Genomic DNA, 24,484 nt, shown 5'->3' on the forward strand with positions numbered 1-24,484 from the left:
ACGGAGTATGACAGGAGGAGAGGGGGAGAGAAAGAGAGAGGGAAAGAAAAAAGGGAGAAGGTGTGAGAGAGATATACAGTGAATGCCGGAGGAAAATACTGGTAGAAAAATATATAATGTATATATATAAAATATAGAAGCATAGATATATACAGAAAGAGGAAGAAATAAAAGGACAAAGAAGGTAACGAAGAAAGAGAGTGTGTGAGTGAACGAGAGAGAGAGAGAGAGGTTGGGGAGGAGGGATATTATAAAAGGATTTGTAGGTTGTCATATATTCGGAAATCAATGTGACGAGTCTAGTGCGGTGCTTTAATATACCGGAAGTAAGATACTTCGAAATTTAAAGTGTTTCACTAAACAGTTCTTACTTTTTAAGTGCTAACCAAAGTGCTTTTCTATTATAATACTTTAACAATAACAACAACAACAACAACAACAATAATAAGCCAGGTAACATTCATGTGGTCGTTGGCCCTACTAGAAATAAAAGCTAAATTCATTCAAATCATGTTTTGTAGACGTAACAAATGTAAGAAGGGTGGATATTACAGGCCTCGACATGTAAAAATATGGAGTGTTTATTATTAGAATGTCCAACAGACATGATACAGTGATAAACAGCCATACTAAAACTGCAAGATTAATATAAGATCAATCACTTATTTGAATTCTATATAATGCAGTTTTGATGCTTTCTCTCAAGAGAACAACAGCTGCCGACGATTCGTCCCACGAGGGTCGTACACCGACTTTTGGAGGGACAAACAAGAGTACCTAATTATCTTTTCTACTCTAAGCACAAGGCCCGACATTTAGGGGGAGGGGCCAGTCGATTAGATCGACCCCAGTAAGCAACTGGTACTTAATTTATCGTCCCCGCAAGGATGAAAGGCAAAGTCTTCTCGGTGGAATTTGAACTCAGAACGTAAGGACAGACGAAAAACTGCTATGTATTTCGCCCGGTGTTCTAACGTTTCTGCCAGTTCGTCGTCTTAGAGTACCTAATAATCACCATGGTAATGCCAGGAGGTCAACATATCATCATGAAAGAAAGAGAAAAGGTTGATAAATATGGAGACGCGAGAATTGAGAGCGTGAAGATGTGGCAGCTACGAGAGTCATCGGAGCATTGGGTTCAATATGACCCAACACGAAGAAGCTTCCGGAAACTCAACAAATACCCTACAATCTAGGTGTATTGCAAAAAATCGGCTTTACTTGGAACTACACGGATATTCCGTAAAGTCTGTCTGAAGGAATCATTATCATGTATATTTTATCTTTTTATAAAAGATGGGCTCCAGCAAATATTCTGCTTGATATCTGCTAGTCAGTTGTTTGACCTTAACCAGTTGAGCATGTCCCTTTGTGGCTGACGATATGTGCATCTCTGTTCATGAGCAGAAGAACTGGGGGAGCAACATAGCCATGTGTGGAGAAAAAATTTTTTGAGTTTGGATAATTCACTACTGGAAACATGGTTGTTTCGTTCAACAACCTTATTCGACAACACTTATTCAGGGATCTTTTGAGCGGGATGAAAATTCTAACTGGGCCCCATCTGCAAGGTCATGCGGTGTTTATCTTGATATGAGATCACCATGTCTCGCACATATGGTTGTGATGCATGTGCCTGGTGTACCCTTATCAGACGGGTAGTGATGATGGCTATACTGGGTTTCGTATGGTTTACCCCAGTGTCACTTCGATGGCACGCACTGATCTCTCACTCAATAATAATAATAATAATAATAATAATAATAATGAGGATGATTCTGAGTACTTGAAAGACAACTGAAAACTTATGGATGCCTAAGGTTACCCACATAAATCCTACCAGGAATAAGACCTAAACTGAGTCAAACCAAAATAGTAATAATAATAATAATAATAATAATAATGATGATAAAGAGTAATTAAATGCATTGATTCATGGAACAGAAGTAATTCCAGGGTGGTTGACCAAAAGAGGAATAATTGTGTGCTTGAATGTTACATTGAAAAGAAATGCTACCGACAATTTGTCATGATGAAAGTTACGACGCCCCCTTTCGGGAGATAGACTCGTCCCAGTAAAGTATAACTAATAACGATCCGAGTGAGTTAAAAGTTCACAGTTCAGAGTCGAGTGAAATTCGTGTTAGCTCGCAGTACAGTCGGACGATGTCGGTTGGTTAGTTCCTAAGGAATATTGATCATTAGTTCGTAAAGAGAATTGTTAGTTCGCTACATTGCTTTTACTGTTGTCTGGTCATCTTATTTATTGTACGTAACAAATTACGGTACAACACAATTACAGGCCAATATTTTATCTTCCAATTAATATGGAAGTTTCTGTCACAAGGGTTGCAGGAGAATTGTTCAAATTTCTTGATGATAATGACATTTTCCCAACGGAACAAAAAGGTTGTAAGAGGAGATACCGAGGTAGCAAACAACAATCATTGATAGACAAAATGGTAATTCAAGATTGTAAGCGAAGGCAAACAAATTTGGGCACCCTGGGCAACAGGAGAAGGATTTGTGAAGGAAATAGAATATCTGCGTTTACTTTCTGTATTTTGCATGATCCTCCAGACTTGGTGAAAAGAAAAATAAACCTGGGATATCTGTTAAAGGGAAAATCTCAAAGAATCACCATTTCCTCTTTATGGATGTTTTGAAGTTGTATGGTAAAGATGAGGTACAACTGCATTCCTTGGCGAACACGATTCACTGCTTTAGTGCTGATGTTAAGATGGAATTCGGACTCGAGAAGTGCGGAATAATGAGTCTAAAGAGAGGCAAGTTTGCAAGAGATACGAACTTCAAGACAGATACAGAAGACTGGTGGTTATGGATGCAGAGACTAGTGGTTATGGATAACAGAAACAATTATTTGCGCCGTAGAAGAACAAACGATGATGACACAGTTATGTGAGGTGAAGAATTGATAAGACAAATAAGATTGACATATGTAGAACGTGTGACGAAAGTGGTGAAACGGTATGGCACATAATTATTGAATACCGAAATTGGTACAGTGTGAATACAGAAGAAGATATGCCAATGTGGCAAGAATGATACATTAGAACCTGTGAGAAAATTATGGTCTAGAAAGATTACAGGCGTCGTAGGAGCAAATCTCAGAAGGAGTTGTTGAAAATGAAGATTGCAAAATCTTCTGAGATGCAATGATTGTGACCATCCAATTAGACATCGGAAACCCGATAATGTAGCGAACAGGAAAGATAAAACATGCCTGAAAGTCGACCTAACATCTAGGGACAACAGGATCAAAGAAGAGAATAAAAAAGTGAACAACTATGAAGATGTCAAGTGGGAAATATGCAGGGTGTTGGTAATGAAGAGTGTGGACTGATAACAGTAGTAATCGATGTGCTTGGAAGCATCAGCACTCAATTACCAACATGGCTCAAAAAGGTGGGTACATTTGTAAATATAGAACCCCTACAAAACTCATCATTGTTTGGAGCTGCAAGATTCTCCACATGGTATTGAAGTATGATCAGTGAACAAGATCCACCTTAACCTGCTGGCTGTGGACAGCTGACACTTTTCATCATACCCAGGAAAATAAGCTGAGCGTTTTCATCAAAATTATAAAGAACTCGGCTCGAGAGACAGTAACGCTTAGTATAGCCTCTCAGAACAAATCTGATAAAGGTAACAATCGGCAAAACACAAACAACAAATGTAGAGTCTGCAGGGAAGCTGATGAGAGTATCAATCACATTTGGAATGAGTGCAATATACTAACACAAATGGAGTATAAATGCAGATATGACTGTGCGGGGGGAAATGTTTTGAGATATTAGCCGAGTGCATGGTTTCGAAAACAACAGAAAATTGGTAAGAACATGTGCCAGAGGCAGAGATAGAAAATGAGAATTAGAGGGATTTCTGGGATTTTGCCATACATACTAACCATACTATTGAACCAAGAAGGCTGACACGATAATACAGAAACAACGTAAGTTCATAGATTTTACAATCCCCTCTGATTATACTTAAAGATATGATGGTATTTAATATATAATTAATGTTGCAAATATCTGCTAGTTTCTCTCCTTATGGGATGTTGTCAAGTATTAAAAATAACATCGGCTAATAATACGGATTTATAAAGGCTTCCTTGAGGTAAGCAACAGTAGCATATGATACAGTAGTATATTAAATATAAAAGAGGTTTATAAATGCTATAGACATCCATACATAACAGTAATAGAGGTTTGTATTGATATAGACATACAAACAGGCAAAGATTCCATTGCTAACTCTATTACCAATAACTTGTGTGATAGTGAAGTGAAGTATATTAGATGAGATAAACATTCAAAGACAGAAAAATAACACCAGCATTAGTTATTGATTATAGAATGGAAACTCTTGTATTGCAGTTAACATATTTTACTTTTAAAGTCCATAAACACAACTTCAAAAAGAAATTCTCTATTCACCTAATTAAGCCTAAATTAACTGATATTGGCAAATTAGTAAAAACATATTATTATATAAAATAATTCCTTACAAAACGGAAAATAGTTTCAATGCTACGACTATAAACTAACACACAATACAAAGAGAGAGAGAGAGAGAGAAAGAGAGAGAGAGAGAGAGAGAGAGAGAGAGAGAGAGAGAGGGTGGTTTACATACAAAACCAATAAAACAAAATGTTTGTTTCTTCAATATGATGTACATGAATATTACTCGACAGTAACTTTAACTTTATTTATATTCTGAACTTTGCTAGATTTTTTACACTTGAATAAATAACATAGCAATAAAAATTATGGTGCTTACAAAGAAGCGAATATGCATTATGAGAGCTCGAAGGGTTTTATAATCATCGAGATTTTGATATCAGTATGAGTGCTCAAGTTTCTATAAAGACAAGCGATATAATAATAGAAATATACCAATTATAAAACTTAAGTAAAGTGCTTGATGGAAGCCTTCACCGAGATAACGACCTTCTGCTTATGTACACTCTTAAAAAAATGAGAAAAACCTCCAGTTTATTTTTAATCTATAGATTTAAAATTAATATCGACAACAATGAAGTAGTTAGCAATTTATGAGATGCTTATTGAACTTAAACAGCGTTTTTGTTGTCCAAACTCCAGACCAGAAACAAAGAAAAAATAAAAAGTTTCACATTATGTTCAGACTTTTCAGACGTCATAGAAATACTAATTAACTAATAGTGAACTAATGAACATCAGAGTTTCGAATCTCAGCTGATGAGGATCTTCATAGAATCCTCAAATAATTATAACAAAGCCTTAGCCAAACGATTATATAATTTACCAAAAATCACGCACGCACGCACGCAGGCACACACACACACACACACACACACACACACACACACACACACACACACACACACACGTAAACTCACATATAATGCGGATAAAATGTTTTAGCAAAGAGACGGCCCATTTACTGAATTCGGACCATCAAAGTTTCCTTTATGAAACATTAAATCTTTAGGATATAATTATGGTTTCTCTAATTAGTTTTAACTCGTACGCAGCCATTTTGGATTTCTGCTCTCCTTGATGTTTCGTTCAAGACTTTTCTTACACTCCCCTATTCAACACTCAGAAGTGATACAAAGCAACATAAACATCACAGAGGTGTTTAAAATTTTATATACATGTATTTAGAACTCAAATCATAATTTGGTATTTTTTTTATCTCAATATTACACAATTTGTGACTATCGGTTTCACGTTTTACAGATTTCATGCAATCTATATAATAATTTAAATCGCATCATAGATAGCGAAAATGGCTGAATAATGATAGCACTAGAATACTAATGCATATTGTTGGTAATCGCCGATCCGCTTATTTTTATAATATATCTTAAAGAAAAGTTTAGAATTCTTTCTTTAGAGGATGCAGGAATGCATTTCGTTAAATTTATACTTGTCAGGTGATATAACCTTTTTTACATTTTTATTTGTGAGGAAAAAATATCAAAATTTATTGTGTTTGGAGATAGAGGTTTTATGGAAGAATATATTAATTTTTTTCTGTTCATAAGCCTTGCTATATTATAATGTATCTGACCGTCATTTTATAAAGACCTTGAGTATTTTCATTAACTTAAGTCCACGCATCTCCCCAGAGTTTTGAAGGTGTATTGATGCTTATTAACTCGTTCCTTAAATATATTCGCAGTTAGCCACATACAATCTCTGAAATCTGAATAATCAGCAGTAAATAGTTTGTACAATATACTCTCGATTTCAAAAAGGCATAATTTATTTAATGGATAATTTACGGTGGTTGAAACTCATATATAAACGGGAAGTATTCGATCTAGATGGTTGGTTAAGTTTTTTTTTTTTTGCTTTTTACGTTTGATATGTGCTATTTCTGTGACAAAATTTTATGTTCAGCTGAAGCTAAATTTAATATTACTTTCATTTAAAATTTTATACTATTTATGAATCTTCGGAGACTAGAAGTAAAAGAAATGTTTAGTGCTATTTGTAAAAATATTTAAAATCATCTAACGGCTGGAACCCAAATAGTCGTGTAAATATATTATTTCACGCTATAAAATAAAAAAAATCTTTAGTTTACGTGAATAAAAAAAATCTTTATTTTTGTCGTGATACATCAAAAGGACTAACTGGTTTATAGAAGAATGTTTTCTCTACATCAAAAAGTTCTACATTGTAATATGCTTGTTCAAGGTAGGTTTTTTTATATAATTTATCGCGTATATAAATAAGAAAATATATTTTATTTCTTTGATTGCTTGAAAATCAGTAAAACGTGAAACTAATAGTTGCAATCTATGTAGTTTCAACCTAAACGGATAGGTATATGTATGTATATGTGGATATATATATATATATATATATATATATATATATATATATATATATATATACTTCTTTGTGTGTGTGTGTGTGTGTGTGTGTGTGTGTGTGTATGTGTGTGTTTAAGAGTATGCAAGTATACGTTATCCCATGGGCACAACATAAGCTTCGGCAGTTTACCACCGGATTCCGATGATGAAACAAAAAGGAAACACCAAGTAACAAACACACGTAAACACATACACCAAAACCTACACACATACGCATACATACATGCATACATATGCACACATATACATAGAGGCAGAATATCAAAAACAAACCGAACGAAAACATATAAATATAGGAAACGCTACAGGAAAATCTTCAAAACCATAATCTTGAGATTACGCAATGCCACGTTACACAAGGGAAATCTTATACATTATGTATTCGTTATGAAGCAAAAACATGGCTTGGAGCAGCAATGCATATTCTATAAGTCAGATATTTTAAATCAAAGTTCTTTATTTGTTGGATGAATATTTTACTGGTGTTGTTGTTGTTGTTGTTGTTGTTGTTTGTATCTTGTGGTGATTTTACTTTACAATTATTTCAAGAATACCCTAACTGAATCGATCATGAGTCGCAATGACCCAAAGGAAAGGAAGAATTTATGGAGAAAGAAATCGGATAAAATATTCCATTGGTAGATAGGTCGTTGCCGGAGCGTTGCCGGACTGAATGCATTGTGGCAGAAATTATGTGGTTTTCTTTTAGCTTTTCATTATTTTGTTGTTCTTTCTTGTCTTTTTAACAACCGAAAACGTTGTTGTTGCTTAGTTACTGGTCAACGATGATTCAGAGAAACTTGGGTAAAGAATTTTCGTCAATTATTATTTCGTCTTTTTCCAAGTCACAGTGTACCTAGAATCACATCAGTCAATGTACCCTTTTCTGAATCAGTGGTAAGTGATAACATGGATATTTGTCTTCAAGTTCTGGCAAGAAGAATGAAAATGGCGTCAGCAAATGTTGTTAATCACCATATTTGTCCAGATCGTTGATCTAGATATTATAATAGTTAATTTTGTTTAGGCCAGTGTCCAATAAGAACCAGCTGGCCTATGATCGAAAGCGTTCAGTTTGAGATGAGATGAATGTTTAGTGATATCGATGACTACATTCAGAAATGTTTCACTCCCTTTCATAGATGTTACGGGACGCTTACAGATTTTTGTAGATGATTTAGTCCTTTTGTGGCAGAATTACCTGCGGGAACTTCCGGTTGAAGATAAACTCTACAGGTAGGTGATAGTCACCAGGTGAAGCTTTCCGAGATGCGTGCAGACCGGAAAATGATCTTACAGCTATACATATGCAGTGCGCGAGCATTGCTGACTTGTGGAGTGCCTCGACCGGTCGTTATAATGCTTTCCTCTTCCTGTTGGCTATGGTGAAATAGGTTGTTGGTATTGTTATTATGTAAGGTGGCGAGCTGGCAGAAACGTTTGCACGCCGGACGAAATGCATAACGGTATTTCGTCTGCCGTTACGTTCTGAGTCCAAATTCCGCCGAGGTCGACTTTGCGTTTCATCCTTTCGGGGTCGCTAAATTAAGTACCAATTACGCACTGGAGTCGATGTAATCGACTTAATCCCTTTGTCTGTCCTTGTTTATCCCCTCTATGTTTAGCCTCTTGTAAGCAATAAAGAAATAAGGAAATTTAGCACGCCGGCAGAAATGCTTAACGATATTTCATCTGTCTTTATGTTCTGAGTTCAAATTCCGCCGAGGTCGACTTTGCCCTTTCATCCTTTCGGGGTCGATAATTTAAGTACTAGTTGCGTATCCAATGAACTGGCCCCCTCCCCCCAAGTTTCGGGCCTTGTGCCTAGAGTAGAAAAGATTATTATAACTACTACTACTACTACTACTAGTAGTAGTAGTGAATCGATGATTGATGAGTTCCTTTCTGAAGGATAGCCGAAACTTCATGAGAATATATTTTCTACTCTTTTTTTATACCTGCTTCTTCTCGTCTGAATACCAACCTCTCAACCTTTTTCTGACAATGAGATCCTGGATTCGGAGACGCCTGACAAAGAATGGAGGACACGTTTCTATGCGTGAGTGCTTTGTGTTTCTGTTGAGGCTGCTGTAATTTTCGATAGAGTTCCTATCAACATTATAGCTATGGCTATTTTTGAGGCGTCAGATACTCTTACAACCGCTCTTTCTGTTGTAGACACTAATTTTTCTGGATGTCATGGTCGGATTGGTAGCAGTGAGAGCCTCCTTGTTATTGCCTTTCTCACTGCTACAACGTTCAACGGAATTATCCTGGGAAATATTAGTCTTTTATATATTTCTATCGTTTAGTTGTTTAAGGCGTTGGAGTGTGGTCATATTGGAGCACCACTTCGAAAGGTTTTATCGAACAAATCGATCTCAGTTCTTATGTTTTGTAATGTCTGGTACTTATTCTGTCAGCTGAGTTATGGGGAGTGTAAAGAAACCAACAGCGGTTGTCAAACTGTAAAAAAAGACAAAGAGAAAGACAAACATACAGATGCACTCACCCATATTCATTCACGCTCTTTCTCCCCACTCCCAGAGATGATATATGGTGGATTCCACACAGTTTCTGTTTACCAAATTCGCTCATGAAGCATTGCTTGTTGTGGTCGGCCCAGGGTTATTATAGAAGGGACTTGCCCAAGTTCAGGCGCAGTAAGACTCTACCCCAAACAATCTGGTTTGAAAGCGAATTTCTTCACACACAGTCATACAATATCAGACATCATGGTCGAGGGTAGTTTCGGCATCATCCCAATAGGATATGGTATTCATGTAAAAGACGCTTCTTCTCTGCTAAATAACCAACCATGCTCTATGCGCTGTTTATTTTTCAGTTACAATTCATATTTGTTTCAAATTTTGACACAATGTCAGCAATTTCGGGGGAGGGGGTAAGAGGATTACTTTGACCCCCAGTGTGCTACTGGTGCTCATTTTATCAACTCCCGAACAGATAGAAGGTAAAGTCGACTTTCGGCTGAATTTGAACTGTGAACGGCAAAGACGAAGGATATGCGCTAAGCATTTTGTTCGGCGTGATAACAGTTCTGTCATGTGACTGCCTTCAACGTTACAATTCATATTAAATTACGATACTGTGCCCTATAAGCTGTCTTTCAGAAATAAACGTTGGTTGTAATACGCAGATTGCGTTGATAGCACCTGATATATTAAGAGAATCACCATTGTAATTTTTGGTACCAAAATAACAGATCATTGATCTATGAGAGCTAAACGGATTAAAATCGATGGCAATTTTGGAACCAGCGTATCATTAATATATTTATCCAATATGTAAGGTACATATGATATCTCCAATTTCGGCGTGGAAGCGATCACATCAGCAGAGATATGTTTAGCTCTAAAAGTAGAATGCATAAACCAAATTTGATAATATATTTAGAATCAACATTCCACATTTTCAACAACCTAAAAACATAGGAAATATATTTTATGAACTGTTGTAGTTTGTATATTTATATAACTCGCTATCTATCTATCTTTATCTGTCTGTCTGTCTGTCTGTCTGTCTGTCTGTCTGTCTGTCTGTCTGTCTGTTTATCTATCTGTCTGTCTGTCTATTTATCTATCTGTCTGTCTGTCTATTTATCTATCTGTCTGTCTGTCTATTTATCTATCTGTCTGTCTGCCTATTTATCTATCTGTTTGTCTGTCTATTTATCTATCTATCTGTCTGTCTGTCTGTCCGTCTATCTATCTATCTATCTATCTATCATAACAAAGGAAAATGTACCGCGTGACCCAATGACCAGGAGTTTCATGTGCTATCACCTATGTTACAAATGCACGAAGCTCTCGGCCCCCAAGTTACTCCGTAGCGTCAGCCGATTATTAATAATAAATGATATATATACACTCATCTTTTCAGTTCAGCTCTCCTGGTTGCATCTCCAAATTTCTATATAAATTCATACATAAAGGCGCATGGATGTATGTGTGTGTGCATCTATGTGTGTATGAGTAATTAACCCCTGACTCTACATCCTTCCCCACTTCACTCTCTCCACCTCTTCATCTATTCTTCTCTCTATCTCTCTATAACTATTGATTCCTCTTCCTTCTTACTACCTCTTGCATTTTCTTCTCTCCTGCCTCTCCGTTTCTTTGTTTATTTCAATCCCCACCCTATGTATTACATACTTCCCCTCTCACACACAAACACTACTAATATCTGTATATCTTTCTCAAAACCTAAACCCCTCATTAATATCCCCTATCATTTCTTTCTCTCCCCCCCCCCCTCTATGATTCCCATCCGCTTCCTCTACCCTATCTCGTCCTAGTTCACTAATCTCTATTCTAACATCTAGAATTACACTCCAATGTCACAGTGATCTGTCGACTGCCAACTTATTGATTTTGTCATCGGAAGACTTTCGAAAGAACTACCAAATCTTAAAGAACCGACCTAAGGTGGAGTAGATTTTCAGTATCATCGCAGTAGTGTCCCACTTGAGATCTGAGTCAAAAACGGCTCAGATTTCCTGCTTAATCACTTAGAGATAATTAGTTAGTTCATTAATTACTTGATTTATAAACTAAAATAGCAATTAAATTAGCGTTGACATATATAGCATAAGGAGCATCAAATAGCTACCTAGAAATAATTATATAATTAAACAGTTAAAGAGAAATCGGGAGTTAGAGCGAGCTACGTTATTGTTAATATATTAAATTGCACGGCGAAGATAACCAGAAATGTTTATGTGATAACAAACAACACCAGCAACAATGATTAATGTTATCTTTCATATTATATTATCTATCACATCGTTCTGTTTGTGACAGCATTCGTGCCTTCGATTGCCGCACGTTAAATATCCTTAACTTTGGAGCGACATCGGTGATATAAACATTTTAAACACACCGAACCTCACTTTTTTTATGCATTTTGAATAAGTTTGACTATGAAATTGTATTGAGGACATAGCAATTATTTAAAACCGTTGTTCAGTTTTAATGATGCTTAAATATAAAAGGCATCGGGGACATGGACCACATCTTCAACCCACTGAAACAGTGTATAGAACTGAACGCTTTAAAGTAGCTTAATCATGGAGTGACATGAGGAATGGAAATCTTTGATTGACTAAACCAGTTTCTTGTGTTATACTCTCAACAATCTCTTAACTATGGAGCAAGATGCAATAAGCAATCGAGCCTAATATAATGATTCTATGAAGATTTAGAAATTTATGCAACTAAATTGAAGAAAATATATAAAATGTGATATTTCCTGGGGTTTTGCAACATCGATTCCTTCGTTGAACACGGACGATAACTCCGGGTATATTTCCGTCTATTTACATCATCATCACAATATTTCTTCTATTCTTTCAATTGTTGCAGTCATCTGACTGCGGCCATGCTGCAGCACCGCCTTTAGTCGAACAAATCAACTCCAGGGTTTATTCTTTGTAAGCCGAGTACTTATTCTATCGGTACCATTTGCCGAACCGCTAAGTTACGGAGATATAAACACACCAACATCGGTCATCAAGCGATTGTGGGGGGACAAACACACACACACACACACACACACACACACACACACACACACAGACACAAGCGCATATTTATACGACGAGCTTCTTTCAGTTTCTGTCTACCAAATCCACTCACAAGGCTTTGATCGGCCTGAGGCTATAGTAGAAGACAGTTGGCCAATGTGCAACGCAGTGGGACTGAACCCGGAACCATGTGGTTGGGAAGAAAGCGTCTTACTACACAGCCACGTCTGCGCCTGATCTGATTTTTAAAACAATCTTTACGTGATGTATAGCAATCATCTTAACAAATTCGACTTTGAATTTATAAGCAAGCGGCATCTCCATATGAGCCCATTACACTTGATTTTAGTTTTTTTTTGTTTTTGGGTACATGACATATAATAATCATGTTAACTAACTTAACTAATTTTCTATGCAGATGGCGTCCCTGGCTTACTCATTTTCTAAATCAGTGACGCCTGCGAGAGTAACATATAGTGATGGTGATGATATTAATTATCTTGTATTTGCCACGTGGTCATCAAATGAGAGGGTCAGTAGAAGGACAGGCTGGTCGACAATCAATTAATTCTATTACTAATTAACTTAAACCTATACCTTTCTTATCAGCAACATCTCTCGTTTATATCTTCGTACAATGCTTAATTTAGTTCGATTTATTGGCCTCTGGTTATGTCACGATGATGATTTTTAATAAGAATGGCACTCCGTCGGTTACGACGACGAGGGTTCCAGTTGATCCGATCAAGGGAACGGCCTGCTCGTGAAATTAACGTGCAACTGGTTGAGCATCCAACAGACACGTGTATCCTTAGCGTAGTTCTCAGGAAGATTCAGTGTGGCACCAAATGCAACAAGGCTGTCCCCTTTGAAATACAGGTACTACTCATTTTTGCCAGCTGAGTGAACTGGAGCAATGAGAAGTAAAGTGCCTTGCTCAAGGTCACAATGTATTGCCGGGAATTGAATTCACGACCACTAAGCCATGCGCCTTGACGACTAAGAATCAAATGGCACTAATCAGGATTAGCTATGGCAGGCAATTTTAAGAATTTCTTTGTTCTTCGATTAAAAGTTCATTTGTCTGATCCCGTCAAGATTTACCTACGTGAGATTATCTCCCTTACAATAATTCCCCCCCCCCCCCGCCACCATGTCACACCACATATTTGAAAGACGTTCTATTCTTCTAGTTGAGTTCAATGAGATACTGTAATTTACACTACACTCTCGTGTAAACACTATTATCCTGTCAGTATGAGCCACCAACCGAAATTAGATACACGTTACAATTCCGCATCTGGTTAGTTCTAACTACCTTTATCCTTGATATAGTTGTTGTTAGTTTCAAAAATAATGAAACAAAACAAATATAAGTTTTAGTATAGCATAGAACTATCTTGTATATTTAACACCGTTCTTTATGAAACCGGAATTGCAAAGAATTCACCGCTGCATATAACTTGAATATTTAATCCACTAAATTTAGCGTAGCTTAAGGTTCGCCCCGATTCCATTGTCAAAATACTTACTAAAGCGGTCATTCATATCAAACGAATGCAATAATATGACTTCTCTCCTAAACATTTCCTTTTCGAAATATTTTTTCTAAAACACTTTCATTCTACCTTATTGCAAACGATGTAAGATCTATTGGGGAAGGTTATTGATAATGTTAATATATTCTCTTCTACTCAAGGCCCGAAATTTTGGAGGAGGGGGCCAGTCTATTAGATTGATCCCAGTACTCAACTGGTACTTAATTTATCGACCCCGAAAGGATGAAAGGCAAAGTGAACCTCGGTGGAATTTGAACTCAGAACGTAAAAATTGACGAAATAGCGCTAAGCATTTCGCTTGGTGTGCTAACGTTTCTGCCAGCTCGCCGCCTAGATAATGTTAATATATTCGTCACAGTTTTGTTTTATTCCATCGAGCACTAAAGTCCACTTATCCGTTTTGGCATTTTTAAGACTTCAGAATCGTTTCGTTAGGAACACTACTTGTTATATGTTACATGGAATATATACAACACGTTGCGAGAGTGCGTGGTTAGGGTGATGCAATTCCGACGGCAAGATCTTCGTTTCTGTTCTTAGACAGAGAGATACGTTGTGTTCTTGAGTAAAGACACTTCATCTCACGCTGCTCTGTGGTTACTTCGCCATCTGACATGTGATACACCGTGTACCTGGTCAGGCAACGTGCATTTGATGGAGAGCGTGACCTAATGTACAGCAGATACATTTGATCACTATAAACAAGTCATTTGTGTTGGTTGATCCACTCTTCTCTTTCTTTCTTGATCTTCTCCGCTCTTCTCTTTCTTGATCTCCGCTCTTGTCTTTCCTGATCTTCACCACTTTTGTCTTTCTTGATCTCCTCCACTCAACTCTATTTCCATTAATTTCTTCAATACATTAGGTTTCAACTGATATCTATGAGAAACCCTCATTTTAAGCTATAGTCATATACCATCATCTATTTGCTATGTTTACCTGCTCGGGTTCTGTTCTATTCTGACATTCTTGAGGGGGCGAACATTTATACTCTTGGAGTGATTCACTCGCTTATGATGTACACACACACACACACACACACACACACACACACACACACACACACAAACACGCACATACACATATATATGCATGTGTGTATGATATATAGAGAGATAGATAGATAGATAGATAGATAGGTTAGACATAATATTTTAGTCGCATTGTCAATAATGACAATATATTTATATTCTAGATAAACGGCAATGTAATACATAAATGAATAAATAACTAAATAAATGTACGTTTATATTTAAATACGAATATTTGCATCTTGTAATAGAGTTTGCAATGAACAATATGGAAAAAAAAATCCCCAAAAACAGAATGATTTTTCGGTTCAGTATTTGATTTAATAGTACACAAACTGAAAATTTAGCCAATTGCAGGAAAATGATCACGCAACAATGCTGAGAAGGCACGGGTTTTGCAGGTAGAATTAAATTTAATAAATCTTTTATTATTTTGTTGTTAGAGATTTTGTTTTTCGTTTCTAAAAAAAAAATTTCGAGATCGTATTTATTTTCTACATGCAATTTGAAATTATTATTTTTTATTCCTACTTCTATAGTGTAACCTAGGGAGATGGCTGCTTATTTACATGCAATAAACGCAATAGATATGTGTGTATAATTTTGTTGATATTCATACACATATATATATATGTATATCTGTGTGTGTGAGTATATATGCATATATATATATATATATATATATATATATACACACACACACACACACACACACACACACACACACACACACACACACACACATATCTATATATATATATATATTTATATACATTTGTACTTGTGATATATATATGTGTGTGTGTGAGAAAGAAAGAGAGAGAGAGAGAGACAGAGAGAGAGAGAGAGTTGTAAATAGATATAATATACTTTAGCTGATAAGTAAAACACAAAGATTATTCTTACACTTTGGGATACTGAAGCCAAATTGTAATTGATTCCAAAAATATATTAAATATATTTCTTGGACAGAAAGACATCTATTTCAAATGCAATAATATGGAAATTATTTTGGGCCCTTACCATGCCACGAGCGTCCCTATATTAAACCAGAACATTAAAAATAAAAATAAAAAAACTAATTATTAGCTACCGATTATTTTTCGACTGACGACATCCAGGACGCAACGCGAACAATAGTGAGTTGCTGGATGCCAAACGCTCCCATGAATCTCCACAGCTTCGAATAAATAAAATACTGTCTTTTATCATAAAATACATGTACGCGACACCCTCGTTCTTCACACGTCTGGCACCAGTTACCAAAAGGCTTCATCGTCTCGCGGCTCTTGAATATGGTGGCCATGATCTGCTGCACGACAACCTCAGTCATAAACATGTCTAAGAACTGGGAATATCTCATCCACTTAGTTAAAGATGATAGGGCGTTGCCAGAAGCAACGATGTCACCTGGTTACACTGAGGAAGCTGATTCCCTTCTACTGGTTATGGCTGATAACTAAACTGATGTGTGAAGCACGTCTTTTTATTTTCTACGCCAGATTTGAATCAGTTGTGGATACATCTGAAAGATGTATCCACGCAGAAATATGTTCACAAGTACCCCGCTAACACAGTAAGTGGTTAGGCACCATGGCATCTAATAGACTCAAGGTAAATTTCTCCGTCTACAAATTTCAAGTAAAAGACTGTGTTAAATAGTAGTAACCACATGGGAATAGTTGGCGATTTTTTTTTTCCCCGTCATCCTCTGTTTCTGAAGAAGAGCTTTGCTCGAAACGTAAAACCACCTTTCTTTCCTTTCCTGAGCGTCTGCTAATACTCTACATGTACCAATTCCTCGCGTTGTTGCTTTTTCGTGTGTTTCTTCTTCGTTTTTCTTTTTTTTGATTTACTATATATATATGGTATATGTTTTTGTATGTATGCGTGTGTATGTGAATTAGCTACTAATGACAGAAGCAGCATTTCTAACAAATAACAAATAGCGTACTGAACCTAACTTGTATGTGTTGCTTATAACGCCTTACACTGCGTTGCACGACCTGTACATCATTTCGCGTAGACGGCAAATGATAAACTTTTGGGGTGTTGACCGCAGTTTACGGCGTTAGAAATACTACATCCAATTTAGCTTTGATATGCTTATTAATACTCGCTAAAACTGCTCCTTTTCTCCCTTGTAGCTAACTTATACACACCCTGCCAGGTTTTCCTAACATCACTGGTTCTTTTACCAGTATTGATCTGTACAGCTTGTCAGATATATGTCTGGTATTCATTGTTTGGGTTCCTACTGCTGATGATTCACAATACCATGAAATAACTTGATACATTTGAGCCACTGCCGGTGCCGAGAATATTTCGCCAAGGGACATAATTTAGATGCATGAAATGACTTTACCGGACTTCCAACGGCGTCAAAGTCATTATAAACAACACATCGCAGTTAGGCTGGCTGTGCTATAACACACACACACACACACACACACACACACACACACACACACACAATGAATACATATATGTATATATAGGTGTGTTTACGTCCCCGTAACTTAGCGGTTCAGCACAAAAGACCGATAAAATAAGTACTAGACTTCCAAGAATAAGTCCTGGGGTCGATTTGCTCAACTGAAGGCGGTGCTCCAGTATGGCCGCAGTCAAATGACTGAAACAAGTAAAAGAGTAAAAGAGTATAGGTGGTAAGTTTAAGCCGGTCCTGTCTTTAATTGATGTCCTTATTTAGGGTATTTCCTGTTTCCATTTGTAGAGTTGGGTTTTGAGTGAGGCTTGTCATGGCTTTGTTAGTATAAAAAATTGCTTCTGTTCTGCTTTGACGTTCATATAAGTGTCTCAGTAAAAGACGTATGGCCATATGTTTCTCCCCAGATGTTCACTGTTCTATAAACAATTTGATTATCATAGAAAAATGTTAAACTCCCTGTTGTGTGGAAGTAGAGTGGTATGGTGTTTCTTCGTGGAATTTCTTCAAATTCTATGCCTGATATATGCTAAGATGGAGGCTGATATAGAAGATGTGTATATATTCATGAATGTCGTATCGAAGGATTTTCCTAGTGCTTTAGATATTTTTTGATCAATGTGCGGTTTCAACGAAGGAACAGGCATTCTGAGTCGTACACCACATACGTACATACCAGCTTATGGACGCATATACGCACGTAAAATTATAACACACAAGCTCATCTATATGAGCATATATATATATATGTATATATACACACACACACACACACACACACACATTTATATATATTGATATTGATATGCATATATGCTTACACACACACATACATGTATGTGTGTGTGTATATATATATATATATATATATAGTGAGTGTATATGTGAATAAGTGTAGATGGGTGGGCGTGTATTGGTATTTAAAAAAGAAAACACGAAGGTGTATAGAAATAGTGTAATATTCTAGTATATTCAAAAGCGTGTAGAAGGCAAAAATAGCCGTGAGGTATTAATTTGAATAACACGGCAGATAATGTAATGGAAAGACAGAAATGATGTTTGCGAAGCGAAGAATTTTTATTAAACCCAATGTTTCCTGCTCAGGGGAAAATCTCAGTCATTACACACGTGTCGAACTATTTTCCAATATAAAAACCTCCATGCACAATGATACTGTACGCCTATATGCATATATAAATGTGTGTGTGTATGTATATATATATATATATATATATATATATATATATGTGCGTGTGTGTGTAGTTATATATGTATATATATATATGTACGAATATACTTGTGTTGGCGTTCACACACAAACGTACACACACACACACACACGCATACATATAAATGTATGAACGCATGTGTGTATATATATATATATGATTATATGCATATATGCATAACTATATCTATACGTGCATACATTTATATTAGCATTGCTGCATACTTGTGTGTGCATATATATATATGTAGACACTCGCACTCGCCTACATGTACAGTTACATATACACAACTCCCACACAGACCCCCATATATATATATATATATATACATATATATATATATATATATATATATATATATATATAGATCATGGTTGTCACTATGCGTGCGTGTGGTTTTATGGAAAGCCATATTTTGAGAAATATCTAGACACACACACACATGTACAAAAGCACGTCTTTACACACGTACACACTCACACACAAAGACACACACACACACACACACACACAAATATAAATATGTATATAAAATATGCAATGTCACATATGCTCCTAATGAAACAAACGTACACAGACACACGCGTAAAACATGCGCGCGCACACGGACACACAAATAGCCACGCGCGCGCACACACACACACACACAACGCGCACACACACACACACACACACACACAACGCGCACACACACACACACACGTATACAAAAATATAATACACACACGTACACACGCACAAATGAAAACAGACACAATCACACAAACCTCCACTGTCAAGATCTTATAAAACATTTACACATATTTTTCCTTCAGGAATTCATTCCATTTTCTATTTTCTATTTATTGTTTATACTTCTAATTTCTTCTTTTCTTCCTTACTTCCTTCATTCCTTCCCTTCTGCTTCACTTACTTAGCATCCTAGATGCTCCTCCTCCCCTCCTCCTCTACCTTCTCCTCCTCAAACACACCTTTTCCTTCCCCCATTACCCTTTACTCCTTCCAATACATTCCTGATATTTGTTTCTGAGATTATCATTTCGATATTCCTTGATGTTTTTCACGGTCGTTGTTGTTGCTATAGCCGTTGTTGTTGTAGTTTATGTAACTGTTGTTCTTGTCACCTTTATTCATCCTGTTGCTATTGCTGTCGGTTACATCTTGGCAGTGGTGTTGATTTCCAATGTTTCTACTAACACACTTCTATATTTCTCGCTAAGAAAACGACCCATCTTTACCGTAATATTTACTCGTTGTTCTAATTCAATTTATACACGCCCACAAACACCCACTCAAACACAACGAAACATATATGTATATATATATATATATATATATATATGTGTGTGTGTGTGTATGTGCGCGCGCGCGTATATATATATATATATATATATATATATATACGAGAGAGAGAGAGAGAGTACGCACATAAATGCCAAACGAAGTGAAATGAAATAGTACTCGACTACCGAAGGTAGAGTAACTTCCGTATTGAAGCTGCAAACGCATCATACAGAACTGCTATTCAGAGTTGCACGTTCCCGCTCGGCAGGCAGTGGTGATATATATTTATGCATGTGTTTACTCACATACACATACGCACACACAAATAATACCCCAAATGTAACGAGCACATCTTAAAAATAAAGCGAATATATTTTTTTCTACTCTTGGCAGAAGGCACGAAATTTTGGAGGAAGGGGCCAGTCGATTAGATCGACTCTAGTACGCAACTGGCACTTAATTTATCGACCCCGAAAGGATGAAAGGCAAAGTCGACCTCGGTGGAATTTGAACTCAGAACGTAGCGGCAGACGAAATACCGCTAAGCATTTCCCCCCGGCTTGCTAACGTTTCTGCCAGCTCGTCGCCTTAAACTCAACACTAAATATACAAGCAAAATCTCTGTGTATATACAATTTATGGAAGATCGAAATAGTCAGTAAAAGTACAGATATATTACATTATTTCACAAAATTAAGTTAAAGTGCAAGATAGAAATGAAGGATTCCCCATTCCAAACTGCAAGAAGAAATAAGTAAAAATAAAGTAACAAATAATAACAAACAGAAGTCAATACAAAAATTTCAGCAAAAAATATATTAATGTATTTTGATCGAAAGTAATTATATAGATGTAAAATTGATTTAATCACATATCAGGGAACAAGACAACTGATGATTTAAACATTTACTGACCACATCAATTATATTTTGTCTAGCTTCTGATTTCCATACATTGTATGTTTAAAGAAGGAATTTTGTATATTTATATTAATTGTTGGTGTTACCATGAGGATTCTGTGATCTGATGAGCTAGCTTTCTTTACTCTGCATAGATATCAATGCAAACCTGTACACATAATTTCTTCCTTCTTCCGGACTGACATTAATATTACATGAAGCGGCCGTAGTTCTATGGACATCACGTGGTCAGGCATATTTTATGGCGTTATATACTGCTCATTAGACATCTTGATCGATCTGATTGCCTGGATTTTCAACCACATAGATACTTAACACTGATTTGTAACTTATTACTATGTGGACTGATAGCCGAATCGGTAAGGGGAGCTTTCTGAGATAGCTGCACGATTCTCTGAACCCACATCTTACACTAGTCATTTATATATACATATATATATATATATATATATATATATATATATATATATATATATATATATATATACGTGTGTGTGTTTGTGTGTGCGTGTGTGTGCATTTGTGGTTTGTGTGTACGTGTATTAATATATGTATATCTATCTATCTATCTATCTATCTCTATATATATATGTATATATATATATATGTTATATGTATATATGATGCTCGCACGCACGCACAACACAGACACACACACACACACACACACACACACACATATATATATATAACATGACATATTTATCTTTTTGGGGATATTGGATGTCATAACAGATAAAACTATGAATAATAACGAGTAAATATTGAGATGAAAATCCCTTTGGCAAGAAAATGTTGAATGTTGTCGTGGGACTCGAAATTCCATTTCCTTGTAAGAATAAAGTCTCCAAAATGGAATTCTAAGGATTAGGTTTGGTTCACTGGAAGAACACCATTTTTGCTTACAGTAAATGGGGGTCGGCTCCCTCAGGCTGGCTTCCACGAGATATAACTTTATCTGTTTCGAAATCTGACCTTGCAAAAAAACAATTATGTATGTATGTCTGTATGTATGTATGTATGTAGGTCATTTTTCAGTTTATTTCAAAATTTCCTGCCAATAGAGAAAGAACCGTTTTTTAAAATTAGATCGAAGGCTCTTTCATTGGAATTTCAACGTCAACAACAGGGTATTTTTGCGTGTATATTTGAATGTATGTATTTATGTAATTTATATGTATGTATGTACGTATGTATGTATGAGCAGATTTGTATGTTATATGTATTATTCTCATGCATATGGTTGCATATGTAGACATCTTCATACATATTTAAATGATAAACTTTTGGAAAGTTTTACAGATTTTTACAGTTCCAGTTATAGGTTCGATCTGTAGTGCTCGAATTAGTTTTCTTCTTTCTGGTTTTGAGAAACCTAATTTCTCAAGATTGCTATTTAAGCAGTATGTTATATATCCCAAGGCCCCAATAATTACCGGGAGAAATCTGAACTTGTAAACACATACATCTATGTATGTATGTATGTGTGTATATATGTATGCATGTATTAATATAGGTATGTATGTTTTTATGTATGTATGTATGTATGCATGTATGTATGTATATGTATATATATATATATATATATATATATATATATATATATATATATATAAAGAATAAAAGTTTAGAATAATGCAACACTGCACTATAAAACAAGAAATAGACTATATACCTGTTGTAATTTGGTTATCTATAGTCCGATGATATTTCGGAATTACAATTCCTTCTTCAGATCTTCTTGGCTGGAGTCTCAGCAGAGGTATATAGTCTATTTCTTGTTTTATAGTGCATTGTTGTACCATTCTAAACTTTTATTCTTTACAAACAATACACAATGCTTCAAGCGAACTACAATACTCTCCTATATATATATATATATATATATATATATATATATATATATATATATAGTCGGAATTTACCAAACACAAAACAAAAAACAAAGACGGGTTTAGACGGGAAAGGTTTAGTCATGGCGAATGCCGGCCAGAGGTGGTCAGACTGGAGAGCTAGGAAGAAGGAGAGATAAAAAAGTAGTGGTGATCTCAAAATATATTAATGATTGTAGGCAGAGGATATTTCGTTATGGAGCCATAATGTGCTACAAGTTTATTAAACGTTTTTATAATAACGTTCAATATACCCTTTAGCATATTACGGCTGCATGACGAAATACTGTCATTCATATTTACACGTCAGTAGTATTTCATAAATGTTTAATGGGTTAGATGGGAGCTGGTGAAGGAGCGAAACTCCCAAAATATGGTATATACGCCTATTAACCATTTCTCACCTTCACTCTCATTGTTGTTTACGTCATGTGTCCCGGGTACGAAATGTCGTAACGAATTCAGTGCTGGCTGTAAAATCTATAGAAAATCTGTAGAGATGACCTGAAGACGCACACACACGCGGCGCGCACACACACACACACACACACACACACACACACACACACACACACACGCGCGCGCACTCACATATGTATATATGAATGTGTTCATATATTTATGTACATTTGCATGTATGTATGAAGCAATGATAATATCAAATGCCCTTTACGGTAAGCAGTGGAAACCCACCTGTAGCGTCAGGGTTACTGAGGGAGACTGAACTGTTATATATATATATATGTGCATGCCTGTGTTTATGCCTCCGTGTGTGTGTGTGCATTTATATACACCTGCATTCACATGCTCGTATACACATGTTTATATTATTTTTACATATTCATAGAAATATGCATGCATATATAATTACATATTTAAGCATATAATTATAAATGAACTGAAATGAAAACTACCGATGGCGAGACACTGTCATGACACGTGGTGTGCCTGGGGCATTTTTATGTCTTACAGAGCCCCTCCATAATAATTTTCTTCCTGAAAGAGATAGACAGACAGGCAGACAGAAACAAAGAGAAGAATCGATGCCAGTAGACGACTGGTACTTTATCTATTAAACCCTAAGAGAATGAAGGGCAAAGCTGACCTTGGACGTTTTTGAACACAGGGTGCATACAGCTCAAATGAATTCTGCAGAGTTACCTGACATGTTCTAATGATTAGACTACACTACAACAATGGCTGTACTCAAACAACAACAACAATAGACATGAAAGACAAGAAGTTAATCGAAAAGTTAACTTCGATCACCGTTAATCATCATCATTTAACATGCGTTAGTCATTCTGGCATGTGTCAGACGTTTTGACCGGGACGGCACGCTGGAAGACTCCACCGGACTCGAGTATGGTTTGCTACGGCAACAGCTCCGAGAGTGTAATGGGTGCTTTTACATGCCACTGGCAAAGCGCCATATGCGTGACACCGAGGTGCTTTTATGCGCCACAAGCTTAGGTACAAATTTGTGTGACACCAGTATCTGCCATGACTGCGATTTTACTCGGCTTGATGGGTCGTCTTCAGTTAATTATTAGCTTAAATTGATATAGATTTTAAGTGTCTTATAAGATATTGGAGCTTGTATGAATCAGAAAACTTTTCTGATTCAATTTGGAAAGTCCTTTTATGGTGTTCCGAAGTCACGCAAATCAACTCAGCTATTTTCCT

Source organism: Octopus bimaculoides, chromosome 6, assembly GCF_046866305.1.
Source record: "Octopus bimaculoides isolate indiv1 chromosome 6, ASM4686630v1, whole genome shotgun sequence".
NCBI lineage: Eukaryota > Metazoa > Mollusca > Cephalopoda > Octopoda > Octopodidae > Octopus > Octopus bimaculoides.